The 12613-nt window shown below is 38.9% G+C and overlaps 2 protein-coding genes across 2 annotated transcripts in view; one reads left to right on the forward strand and one right to left on the reverse strand.

Moving 5' to 3' along the window:
* Nucleotides 1-12613, forward strand: part of LOC134211150 (potassium voltage-gated channel protein Shab-like) — a 593106-nt gene that overhangs the window by 163969 nt on the left and 416524 nt on the right.
* The window catches only part of LOC134211147 (potassium voltage-gated channel protein Shab-like), an 88947-nt gene that overhangs the window by 21610 nt on the left and 54724 nt on the right, over nt 1-12613 (reverse strand).

Here is a 12613-nt window from a genome sequence, read left to right on the forward strand (position 1 = left end):
GATTCCGAAAAGTGAGGGTAAAGAACTGGTTGTTAACCAAAAATTCAAATTGATAAAAATTTAAAAAGATAGTAGGTGGTCTGTTCTTAATGTATTCTATATTGCTATGTATAAATAATACGCCGATGACATTATACAATTAGACAAATGATGGAGCTCCAGGTCAGAAATGAGCCCACAAATCTTTAAACATAAAAGTCCTATAAACCACATGGCTCTCATAAAAGATAAAATCTTCAATTATTACAATCTTAAAAATTACGAAACTGGAATTAAAGCCCCGTTGATCATAAGGTTCTTTAAAAAGGTCAAAACCCCTCTCTCCCTGGAATAAAGAATCTCTATGCAATCCAGATTTTCGCTTCAGATTCTCGGTATGTTTATCAAACACCACCGCGAAGTAAGTAGAATAAACTAACCGTTTGTTTGAGAAACTACATATGTACACGCACTTTGAAAAGCAATTATGAAGTACTGGTTGCAATTTTCAAACTGGAAGTGCCTCAGGATGTTGAAATTTGCCAAAAACTATTGATCTGTATCGCAGAAGTCAAAAGATTCGGTTCCAATTTGTTCAAAAACAGTTTTTTGTTGTTTTCTCGGAATTATGAAAAATGTAAAGGGGAACTGTACCGTTTTCAATCTCACTGCACATTAAGGTGGCTCAAAAAACACTTTTTCAAATTTTTTGATGGGCCGCCCTCTTATTCGGTTCTATTTGTTGCTCTGATGCTCTGGACAAAATTTCAGCCAAATCGGTCAACGTTTGGGCAGTGCTAAACTCGTTGAAAGTTTATATGAAAAAATGTATGCAGAAACATCCAAAAACAGTGATTTGCAGTTGGACGGCACAATTTACGATCAAGAACAATGATACTCATTCAGTTCTTGTAGAATTAAATACAGAATGTTATGCTGAAAACCGCGAGAAGATTCGAGTTTATTAGGCAAAGATATTAGCATTTTACTGGAGTGTTGTTTTCAAAGGTAAAAGAAACGAAATTTGCTCAAACCGCACTTCAGAGAAATGCTAATAACTAAGCCGGGCAAACTCTAATCTTCTCGCGGTTTTCTGCATAACATTCTGTATTAAATTCTTCATAATCTGAATGAGTATCGTAGTTCTTCTTCGTAAGTTGTGCCGTCCAACTGCAATTTACAGTTTTTGGATGTTTCTGCATACATTTTTGCATATAAACTTCCAACGAGTTTAGCACCACCCAAACATTTACCGATTTGGCTGAAATTTTGTCCAGAGCATCAGGGCATCAAATAGAACCGAATAAGAGGGCGGCCCATCAAAAAAAATGAAAAAAGTTTTTCCCATACTAATTTGAGCCACCCTACTGCACATATATTCATCTCATCGCAAAACAGTTTCTCAAACAAATGATAAACGTGTCAGAACGTGCCTTATAAATGTGTCAGAAAAATCTTATCCTATTTTTTTTTGAAATATGAGCTAATCAGTTTTTTGGTGGTTGCAGAATCCCGAAATCCTAAGACAACTTTTTTTAGAACCTCGAAAATGAAACAAAAAGTTCCGCTCAGACGGAATCGAACCTAAGACGTCGTGAATGAAAAGCCTGAATCAAGACCTCACCTCTATAAACGCTTCGTTATGCAAGTGCAAAAAATGTGCACAACATGTTTCAATTTTTCAATCATACCTTCATTGAAGTTTGGTTAAATTCTTTTACTCGAGATATGAATAACAAGACTGGGAAACGTGAAGGATCAACAATAGTTTCCCTAGCAACCCGTTCATTTACTCAAGCGAAGCATTCTCGTGTCCAAGCGCACATGTTTGAACCCAAGTTTAAACTCGATGTTTGAACATTGTACATTGCGCCTGGGTGTATCGGAGTTCAGGCTCGTGTTCAGATTGCTATGTGCAAGTTCGAACATAGCAAACAATGTTTGATCGGGTGCATAAACTTACGTGAACATCTCACACATGTTGCACCTTGAAGACTGGCTTGGTGTCTTCGACAAAGTTTTTCAGGAGAACTTTTACTACAACTCTCGCGAAGACATGTCTTCCATGTTGTAAAGTGGAAAAAAATAATTTTTCATCTCACTTTTAGGGGGATTGATCATAAGGCTGAATACCTCCAAAGAAGCGCGTCGACTAACTGATAAAATGTCTCGAAGACGCCATTACGCTAAATCACATAATAAAAGTACTATTAAATAAACGCGCTAAAAACACGATTTTAGGTTGAATAAAACTAGGATATAAAGGATCATTTAACATAAATGCCATTTGACATAACCAACATTTTGTACGAACAATGCAAACATGGTTTCAGTAATGGTTATCCCACCTCCAAGGATAATACATTTGCCCGGAGTGAAGCAATGTGAGGAGCGATCACTTATTTGGAATTAGTAGTTTACCCATAATGGGCCCGGAGTCTAAAATCATGCCATACTAAATTAATGGATGCGTAATTTTGAGTTTGTGTTTTCGGAAGAGTGTTGTGTTTGGAAATAGTAGTTTGTGCAACAAGTTGCAAAAAGATGATTTTTTCAGCACGAGTTGTACGTTTATCCGACGAGGCTTGCCGAGTTGGATAAATACTACGAGTGCTGAAAAAATCGAGTTTTGCAACGAGTTGCACACGCTATTTTTTGCAATGACGAAAAATGGGCCTTAATGTGATAAATTTGAACCAAAACGGTACTGTCTGACTTACGTTTTATGATAACTCTGGCCAAAAAATCATGTTGCTGCAGAAAACAAACAGATTTCATGTTATCGTGACATATTGATTGCTCGACAGACCATATAGCGATAGATAAGTCTGTGTGTGGGGAATTTTGATGTCATGTCAATTAAACTATTTCATTTATTACGCGACACAGAGAATACACAATTTGAACACTTACCTAAGCTAATTGAGCAAAATGTGGTCATGTAACTATTGTTCCAATGCTGGTTTTCCATTATAGCATCCAAATGAGTGCTATAATGAACTTTATGCAACCCATTTGGGTTGCATAATGATCATTAAAGCACCAATTCCAATGGTATGGAAAAGTAGGCCGTTGTATCACTCAAATGCGAACTGTAAACCAACTATTATGATCAGGAATTGCAAAAAAGTATCAAAGTTGGAATTTTCGGGGCGTAGGTGGCGGTGCGATACATTAAAAAATATTACGTCAATATGGGTGACACAGGTAACCCATAACTTAAGTAATGTAAAAAGCTACTGTCGTGGATGTATATTGCCAGTTCTAATATCAAAGACAGTTTGAACAACCTGAAAAAAAAAACAAATTTCAACTTTGTTCACCACTTCTTTATTATTGAGCGCGCGAAAACAATGGTACATCAAATGTACAACATAATATTGATGAAAAAATTGGGCCTGAAAAGGTTTTAAAACAATCGATAAATAAAAACATGATATTTTTCGTTTTTAGGTTACCATTGCTGTTTAAACTCACTGGGAAATCAGTAATTTATGCATGGTCCATGAGCACTATTAGTTGTGACAGATTAATGATGTTTATAAAGCATTCCTTTCAATCTTTGTTAAACGATGTAAAAACGTGAAAATCAATTAAATTTTTAATTATACTTCTGCAGATTTAAGACATAGAATTTAAGTGTCCTCAGTAGTTACAGTTCTTTTTAGAGGAAGAGGCCTCAAAACGCCCCCCGGGGCAAAACGCCACTTGGGTATTCCCTCATATTTTACGTATTTGGTACGGCCGTAACGAAACTAGACCTAAACTTATGTAAGTTAGGCAAAAAAAGCGTCATAATAAAAGATAGGAAGGTTGGAAAAACCGAAATTTTCGGCGAGGCAAAACGCCCTAGGCGGACTAACCTACAATGTACTACGCATCTCCACGCACTATCCATACTAGAATGCTGATTCGCCGACGCGTGGTGCGTTGTTCCTAAAGAGCTGCCAGCTTGAAGGCGTTTTGCCTCATGAGTTTTCCAGCAACCACTTTTTTGAACTGTGAATATTATCAATATGATTGAGATTTTCTACAATTTTTAAATGGCATCAGCTAACTATATTGTTTAACTGTTGCATGAGGTGAAAATACTCATGAAAATCGTTACAGCTAAGAAATTAAAGCAGTCTTTGTTTAGCTAGGGCCTAGGATAGGATGTGACAACTCAATTGAGACTGCCTTGTTGTTTTTTTATCGGTTGCTCTGACGAGGTGGTCGCCAGTGCATCCAAATTAATTTGGTACAAAACCTTCCAAATATCATGTATCGAAACTTGATGTTTTTCTTTCTGTTCCAGCCATTATTTATGTAAGAGAAACGAAAGATTAACAGAAATAAGTTGTCGCTAATGAAAATATGACTTTGAGATCGAAAATGACAGAAAGGTGAATGATAATGCTTAAAATCAACAGTTTTAAACCTTAACAACCCTTTATATTAATTTACATGGTGTTGGCAGTTCAATATAAATTAATTTTGTTCCAAAAAATTAGAACTCAAACATTTACGTGTTTAGCTTAATATCAACTTTACAAACCAGCAACACGGCCAAACTAACAACATGCTGCCCTACGAAAAATGCGCTGCTTCCAATCGAAGTAATCGAATGTCATTTTCAACCAATCAGCAACCGGTACGATTGTGACAGAAAATCGGTACGATTTTTAATGACTACTTGGCACATCCTATCCTAGGCTAGGGCATATTGCCCCTCCTTCCCCTGCGTTCTACAACTTTGCCGAAGACACCACAGCTCTATGATGTAACATAAAAAATATCAGTTCAATCAAAGTTAATTGCCTATTTCCGGGGATTAAACCACCCGACTTGGACATTAAATTACAATGTTGTGAAAACTCATATGTGAATATGTACGTTATGTGGAAGATATTGATTTGGAAAATGTATTGGAGGTAACCACTTTCCCTTCGATGGGACTCGAACTCATGACCCTTGCTCTGCCTACGCAATGCGGTCGGGTCTGAGCTTGACGACCGACTGGCAAATAGCTTACACAACCTCACTTGATCAGTACAGTTGCTGATGAAAATGTGTATAGCCACTAGACATTCTAAATACTCACGCTCCTCTAATGTGGACGTGTACTATACACATGTGGAAGTATTGGCTTGAGAAATGGATTGCGAGTGATTTGACTATGCGTCCAATTTGGGAATCTCGAGCTCGTTCAGTAGCCGCTAGGTTGCGAAGGCCGACGGAGGTCCTTCGTAGCTTAGTTGGTTAAAGCACCAGTCTAGCGTACTGTAAAGTCATGGATTCGAGTCCCATCGAAGGGAAAGTTCTTCTTCTTCTTCTTCTTCTTCTTATTGGCATTACATCCTCACACTGGGACAGAGCCGCCTCACAGCCTTGTGTTCATTAAGCACTTCCACAGTTATGAACTGCGAGGTTTCTAAGCCATGTTACCATTTTTGCATTTGTATGTCATGAGGCTAACACGATGATACTTTTTATGAGTTTTCACAACATTGTTATATAAAAAATATCGCTGATCCTAATACCTGGTTTACAGTTCGTCTTTGAATGATAAAACGATCTACCTTTCCATACCAACGAAATGGGTGCTTTAATGTCCATTATGCAACTCAAATGAATTGCATAATATTTATTATAGCACTCATTTGAGTTCTATAATGAAAAACCAACATTAGGACATTACTACATTTTGGTGAATTAGCTTGGGTCAGTGTTCAAATAGTGTATTTTCTGCGTCTCGTAATAAATGAAGTAGTTTGACGGACATGACATCAAAATTTTCCAAAGGCAAGTCCATCTATCGCTTCATGACTTGTCGAGCTATGAATTGTGGCACCATAACATGGAACCTAATTGTTCTCTGCCGCAACATAACTTATTGGTATGAATGATCATCGGCAAGCCTCGTACAACTCGTGCTGAAAAAAATCATCTTTTTGCAACTAGTTGCACAAACTAATATTTTTAAATACGACACTCTTCCCAAGATACATCTCCTAAAGGGTGGCTCAAAAAACACTTTTTCGAATTGTTTGATGGGCCGCCCTCTTATTCGGTTCTATTTGATGCCCTGATGCTCTGAACAAAATTTCAGCCAAATTGGTCAACGTTTGGGCGGTGTTAATCGCGTTGGAAGTTTATATGGAAAAATGTATGCAGAAACATCCAAAAACAATGATTGCAGTTGGACGGCACAATTTACGATCAAGAACCATGATACTCATTCAGTTTTTGTAGAATTTAATACAGAATGTTATGCTGAAAACCGCGAGAAGATTAGAGTTTATTAGGGGTAGGGGTGAATTTATTTCTTTTCAAAGGTAAAAGAAACGAAATTTGCTCAAACCCCACTTCAGAGAAATGCTAATAACTTAGCCGGGCAAACTCTAATCTTCTCGCGGTTTTCTGCATAACATTCTGTAAATTTTTCAAGATCTCAATGAGTATCATAGTTCTTCATCGTAAGTCGTGCCGTCCAACTGCAATTCACTGTTTTTAGATGTTTCTGCATACATTTTTGCATATAAACTTCCAACGAGTTTAGCACCGCCCAAACGTTGACCAATTTGGCTGAAATTTTATCCAGAGCATCAGGGCATCAAATAGAACCGAATAAGAGGGCCAATCAAAAAAAATGAAAAAAAGTTTTTCCCATACTAATTTGAGCCACCCTAATCTCCTAAGATCCATATGCACATAAATTGCCTTCGTGCCACCCCTAAACCACCTCCAAATTGCCTGAAATTTTGCCAGGCAGGGGTGCGAATTCTCAATCTCAGTGACTGAAATTTGTTGGATATTGATACCATTCCCTCTTCACACTCACTTCCTAGCAGTGAAAACTGAAAATGGTTAGCAGCAACAATCAAAGATAAAGTAAACAAAAGACGTCTCTTCTCATTGCACACGCAGCCCGCACTGACAGTCTATTCAGTTCACTCGCTGCTGTGTGAATGCGACGGCCCTATATAAATGCATGGGTGAATACTATCACTTGAAAGACAATGACAGGAAATTTGTGCCGAATGATCATCAGCTTCAGCCCGCTGTTGGCAAACCGAGTTTGCTAAGCTACTCCTGCTTTGTCGTTCTGACTGAAAGGCACCGTCATAGGCATAGAGGAACAGAGAAAAATACAAAACAAAAGAATCACACTCAGCAGGCATTGTTGATAAATTGCACCACTGTTGCCAGGACTCCTTAATCATCAAATAGACATATGGGAGCTGGTATTTTTGAACATTTTTAAAATGTGAACTCCCTTACTGAGTATGTTATGCTGGAAGTATTTTGCATATTTATTTTTGATATTATTCCTTTGGCATGTTACCCCTTTTACTCACACCAAGTTCATAACTGAATACGGCATCGATAGCAGAATTAGGTATTATCGAGTTATTTTCCCCTGCTCGGGAAATTGGCCAATAATAATACCGAAAATTAATGTGCAAAATAGTTTAGGCATGACATGCTTAGATATTTCAATACCAAACGAATATTGAATTTTGATGCGTTTGGTAACAGATGCTATGCTTGAAGTATTGTGCATATTAAATTTTGGTATTACTCTTTTGATATTTTACCATAAGAGATAAGCCATAAGAGGCTAGCTCATACCAGAGTATGGTATCAATAACAGAATGAGGTATTATCGAGTTAATTTCTGCTGCTCGTGTAGGGACGTCTATTATGCCTAAAGGCTATCAATTAGTGAATAAGTGACCGGATGATTTGTCTGCAGAAGGTGGCTGAAGGCCTGTGAATCGACCGAAACGTCCGAACAGTCTGGCAAATCAAAGTGTTGTTTTTACTCGCCGAAAAACAATCGATGGAAATCCCATACATGCCAAACGACGTATACCATAAATTCTCTTTCTAAAGGACGAAATAGTCTAAAAAAAAAATGCAAATAGTAAATGAAGAAGTCATCAATTAGATTAAGACCACAGAGAACAGACCTGGTGGCTCATACAAAATTTTGTAAAAAAGTTTGTAAAGCTCCTCCGCGCCGCGCCGCCAAGTCAGACTGCCCGACATACAAAGTCAATATCTTCTAACGATGAGGTTGGCTAGCACTACATAAACAAGGTGATTCTTCCATGTAGTGGTAATTCGCAATGAGCACTAGTGCTAGAGCACATGCACAGGACTTACGACTTCCGGCTCCGAAACTCCAGAAAATCCTGGAGGAGATCGGTCGGCAAACCCCTGGAGCTGACCAACTATCAGGAGAGCTGGTTAAATACGGTGGTGAGGCACTGGCTAGAGCGCTGCACTGGGCTATTACCAAGATTCGGGAGGCTGAGGTTCTGCCGCAGGAGTAGATGGAAGGTGTCGTGTGTCCCATCTACAAAAAGGGAGATTAGCTGGGCTGTAGCAACTACCGCGCAACCACATTGCTGAACGCCGCCTAAAAGGTGCTCTTCCAAATTTTATGCCGCCGACTAACACCAATTGCAAGAGAGTTCGTGGGGCAGTATCAGGCGGGTTTAATGGGCGAACGCTCTACCACGGACCAGGTATTGCAGAAATATCGCGAATACAACATGGCTACACATCATCTATTCACCAACTTCAAAGTCGCATATGATACAATCGATCGAGATCAGCTATGGCAACTAATGCAAGAACATGGATTTCCGGATTAACTGATACGGTTAGTCAAGGCGACGATGGGCCGGGTAATGTGCGCAGTTCGATTTTCCGGGGCATTCTCGAGTCCCTTTGAAACGCGCTGAGGGTTACAAGAAGGTGATGGTCTTTCGTGTCTGTTATTCAACATCATTTAGGAGGGTAATATGAAGGTCAGGGATTGACAAGAGTGGTACGATTTTCACGAAGTCCGTCCAGTTATATGGTTTCGCCGAAGACATAGATATTATGGCACGTAATTTTGAGAAGATGGACTGATCAGACTGAAAAGCGAAGCTAAACAGATTGGACTAGGCATAAACACGCCGACGACGACAAGATAGGAAGAGGCTCAAGATAGGACAACGTAAGCCATTCACCACGAGTTTGTATTGATGGTGACGAAATTTCGTGTAAATGGGATCACTGGTGACCTCCGATAACGAAACCAGAGAAATTCGGAGACGCATCATGGCAGGAAATCGCAGGTATTTTGGACTCCGCAAAACGTTCCGATCGAATAGAGTTCGCCCGTCGCCGCCGTACCAAACAGACTATCTACAAAACGCTTATTGGACCGGTAGTTCTCTACGGACACGAGACCTGGACGATGCTCGTGGAGGACCAACGCGCACTGGGAGTTTTCGGAAGGAAAGTGCTGTGTACCATCTATGGTGGGGTACAGATGGCGGACAGTACGTGGAGGAGGCGAATGAACCACGAGTTGCATCAGCTGTTGGGAGAATCATCCATTCTTCACATCGCGAAGATGGTTCTCGACAACGATCCGACGTGCACATGAAGCTAAAATGCACAGCGAGCAAGGTGGATCAATCAAGTGGAGGAAGACTTGCGGACCCTTCGCAGACTGTCGTTTTTATTATTTCAATCATGCTGCGATGCAGCAAAACTGAAATAATACAAATGACATTTGTGCGTTGCTTTCGTATTGAATGGTGTGCCTTTGAAAACGCGAAAAAACTTTTAAATTTGGATTCCGTGAGGATTGTCCTCAAACTTCTGGGTTTGAATCCCGTCGCTGCCATATATTTGAAAAAAAAGTTCTATTGTAATTCTTGCGAAAAATTAGTGAAACGAAACAGTGCACACGTCGGAGCTATATTTTTTTAGAAAAAAAAAATGTTGTTCCACAAAGTCGATCGGAATAGTAAGACCATCATTATGGTGTTATCAAAGAATAGGGTGGCCTATCTTATAAACAAATAAGAATTTCTTTTTTGCGAACTACTGATATGCAATGTTCTACAAAGTTATAGTGCAGCTAATTTCATTAAATCTAGCTGAAAAAATGTTCTATTGCTCTTAAGTTGGCTGATTTAGAGCAATTTTATCTACTTCACTTGATTAGGGTATCCCTCAAAAAACAGTATTTTTGATCTACTTTTTATGTTTTCGGTTTTTCGGAAAAGTCGTCTTCAGGTGACTTCCAGAGCTCAAAAAATGCATCTTTTGATGTATGTAAAAAAAAGTATGATGTATGTATTAAAATATCTTCTCCGATCAAAAGTTAAAAGCGTATTTTTTATATGATGGCCCACTCTATTCTTTGATAGCACCATGATGATTGCCTTTCTATTCCGATTAACTTTGTGGAACAACTTTTTTTTTAAATATTGTTTTGGCATAGAATGTATCTTTCCGCGTAAATCTATATCCTGAGTCGTAGTGCTGTGGTGCAACGACAAAAGGATTTTATCCAATAGGCACAATTTTCGTTTATCTTCCAAGACCAGCTCTAGATAAAGAAAGTGATGGGTATGGGCTGACAACAACGTTAGTCGTGAAATACGAAGGCGCATCATCTGTGGAAGTCGGGCCTACTACGGGCTTCAGAAGAAACTGCGGTCGAAAAAGATTCGCCACCGCACCAAATGTGTCATGTACAAGACGTTAATAAGACCGGTAGTCCTCTACGGACATGAAACATGGACAATGCTCGAGGAGGACTTGCAAGCACTCGGAGTATTCGAGAGACGGGTGCTTAGGACCATCTTTGGCGGTGTACAAGAAGACGGTGTGTGGCGGCGAAGAATGAACCATGAGCTCGCCCAGCTCTACGGCGAACCCAGTATCCAGAAGGTAGCTAAAGCCGGAAGGGTACGATGGGCAGGGCATGTTGCAAGAATGCCGGACAGCAACCCTGCAAAGATGGTGTTCGCTTCCGATCCGGCAGGTACGAGACGACGTGGAGCGCAGCGAGCGAGATGGGCAGACCAGGTGCAGAACGACTTGGCGAGCGTGGGGAGTATTCGAGGATGGAGAGATGCGGCCTCGAACCGTGTATTGTGGCGTCAAATTGTTGATTCAGTGTTATCTGTATAGATGTAGACTAAATAAATGAATGAATGAATGGGTATAGGATGTTCGACACCAAAAACAACAAAAGGGATTCTCACTTGGCCCAGAAATTACTTGCTTTGGTCTCATCGAAACGAAAAGTACAAACCCTGATTATTATCATTTCCTTACATATCAACTTAAATTGTTGTTTTTACTTTTTCGGTATTGCACATGAAGTGTGATACTTTGAGATGCTTCCAAAATACCACTGTGGAGACCAAAAACAATAGAACATTTCTCACCATCCTCAAGTAATTACTATAACCGCATATGAGTGCGCATTACGTTACTGCACCCCTGAGAAAGTACCCAGTCATCACTAAATTATAACTAACTGAATTAGCACCTGCAATTATTCCATACGTTACCACATAACGACCAGCTTTTCACAGGTGAAAATGCTTGAACCATCGCGACCAGTTTTGCGGTGTAGTATTTCACTTGCGGTAAATCGGTGTTTCGTGTGGCATGCGCATATTACGTGACAATGTTGTCTCCCCGTGGTCCCTAATGCAATGCAAACTCATTCACTGTGAAACAAAGGCGGCAGGAGAAATTACCAAGATTAAAATTTACCCCTGACTGCACTTGGGCTGGATGTAATTCATCCTAATTCTGTGGCCTATTGTCTGTGGGAGTTTTACAAAACGGTTGACAATTAGGTTCGTTGTTTTCCTTTTGTCGACGGAGAAGAAACAAGGGAAGGAATTGAGTCGATCTTTCTTAGACTCTTAAACAATACAATACAATACAATACAATACAATGATTCAATAATTATTTGGATTGGTTGAATACACTCGAGAGAAGAAACATTCGAGCTCATGCAACCGGTATCAACATATGGATTTGTGTCAAGCATTGTGTCGATGCAGTTGTAATGCATTGGGGCGAAGATGCTTAACGTAAATATTATTATTTTCTTTACTTGCGATATTTTAAACCTTTGACTGGTTCACCAGCTTCCTGGAAATCATCACTTCATCTCTTACGAATAACATTGAACGCAATTTTGTAGTTATCCTTCAGAGTGTTAACTAACATAGACATAAACTATTGCATTATTGCACTAACTATTGGGCAACACCATCGTATTTGCGGTTGAATACTTTGATATCCTCCAATTATTCAAGTCTCAAATTTCACGATATTGCATTAATTTTCCTTTTATCAGTTATTCGCTAAACTAACTAATGATTAGAGCTCTTCCAAATTATTCTTTTCTGTTATTATGCATGCTAACATATTGCTGTTCAATATCTGCTTTCAATATCTACTATCTTTTTTGTACTTAGTTTTTCCTACGATACGATAAACGTGATCTTCTCGATTTTTGTTACAAAATTGCATTTTAAGCCACTTTTCTTCTTCTTTTTTTCACCACTTTAAGTTCTTTTCAAATAAAAATACAAAATCCAAAAAACATATTTTTAACTACAGGGTACAATTTTTATATTTAGTTGTTACAGTAAGTCGTTTGTTTCCCTTGTTTTCTGTATATCCAACCGTAATATTACAATTTACGCAATACACATTATCATAACAGTTAGCTATACTTCTATTATTATGAAATATTTTTCCTTTATTTTTACTAGTCGCTTTGTTGTATACACTTGATATATTTGACATAACGATAAAACAAAAATT

Source organism: Armigeres subalbatus, chromosome 2, assembly GCF_024139115.2.
Source record: "Armigeres subalbatus isolate Guangzhou_Male chromosome 2, GZ_Asu_2, whole genome shotgun sequence".
Taxonomy (NCBI): Eukaryota; Metazoa; Arthropoda; class Insecta; order Diptera; family Culicidae; genus Armigeres; species Armigeres subalbatus.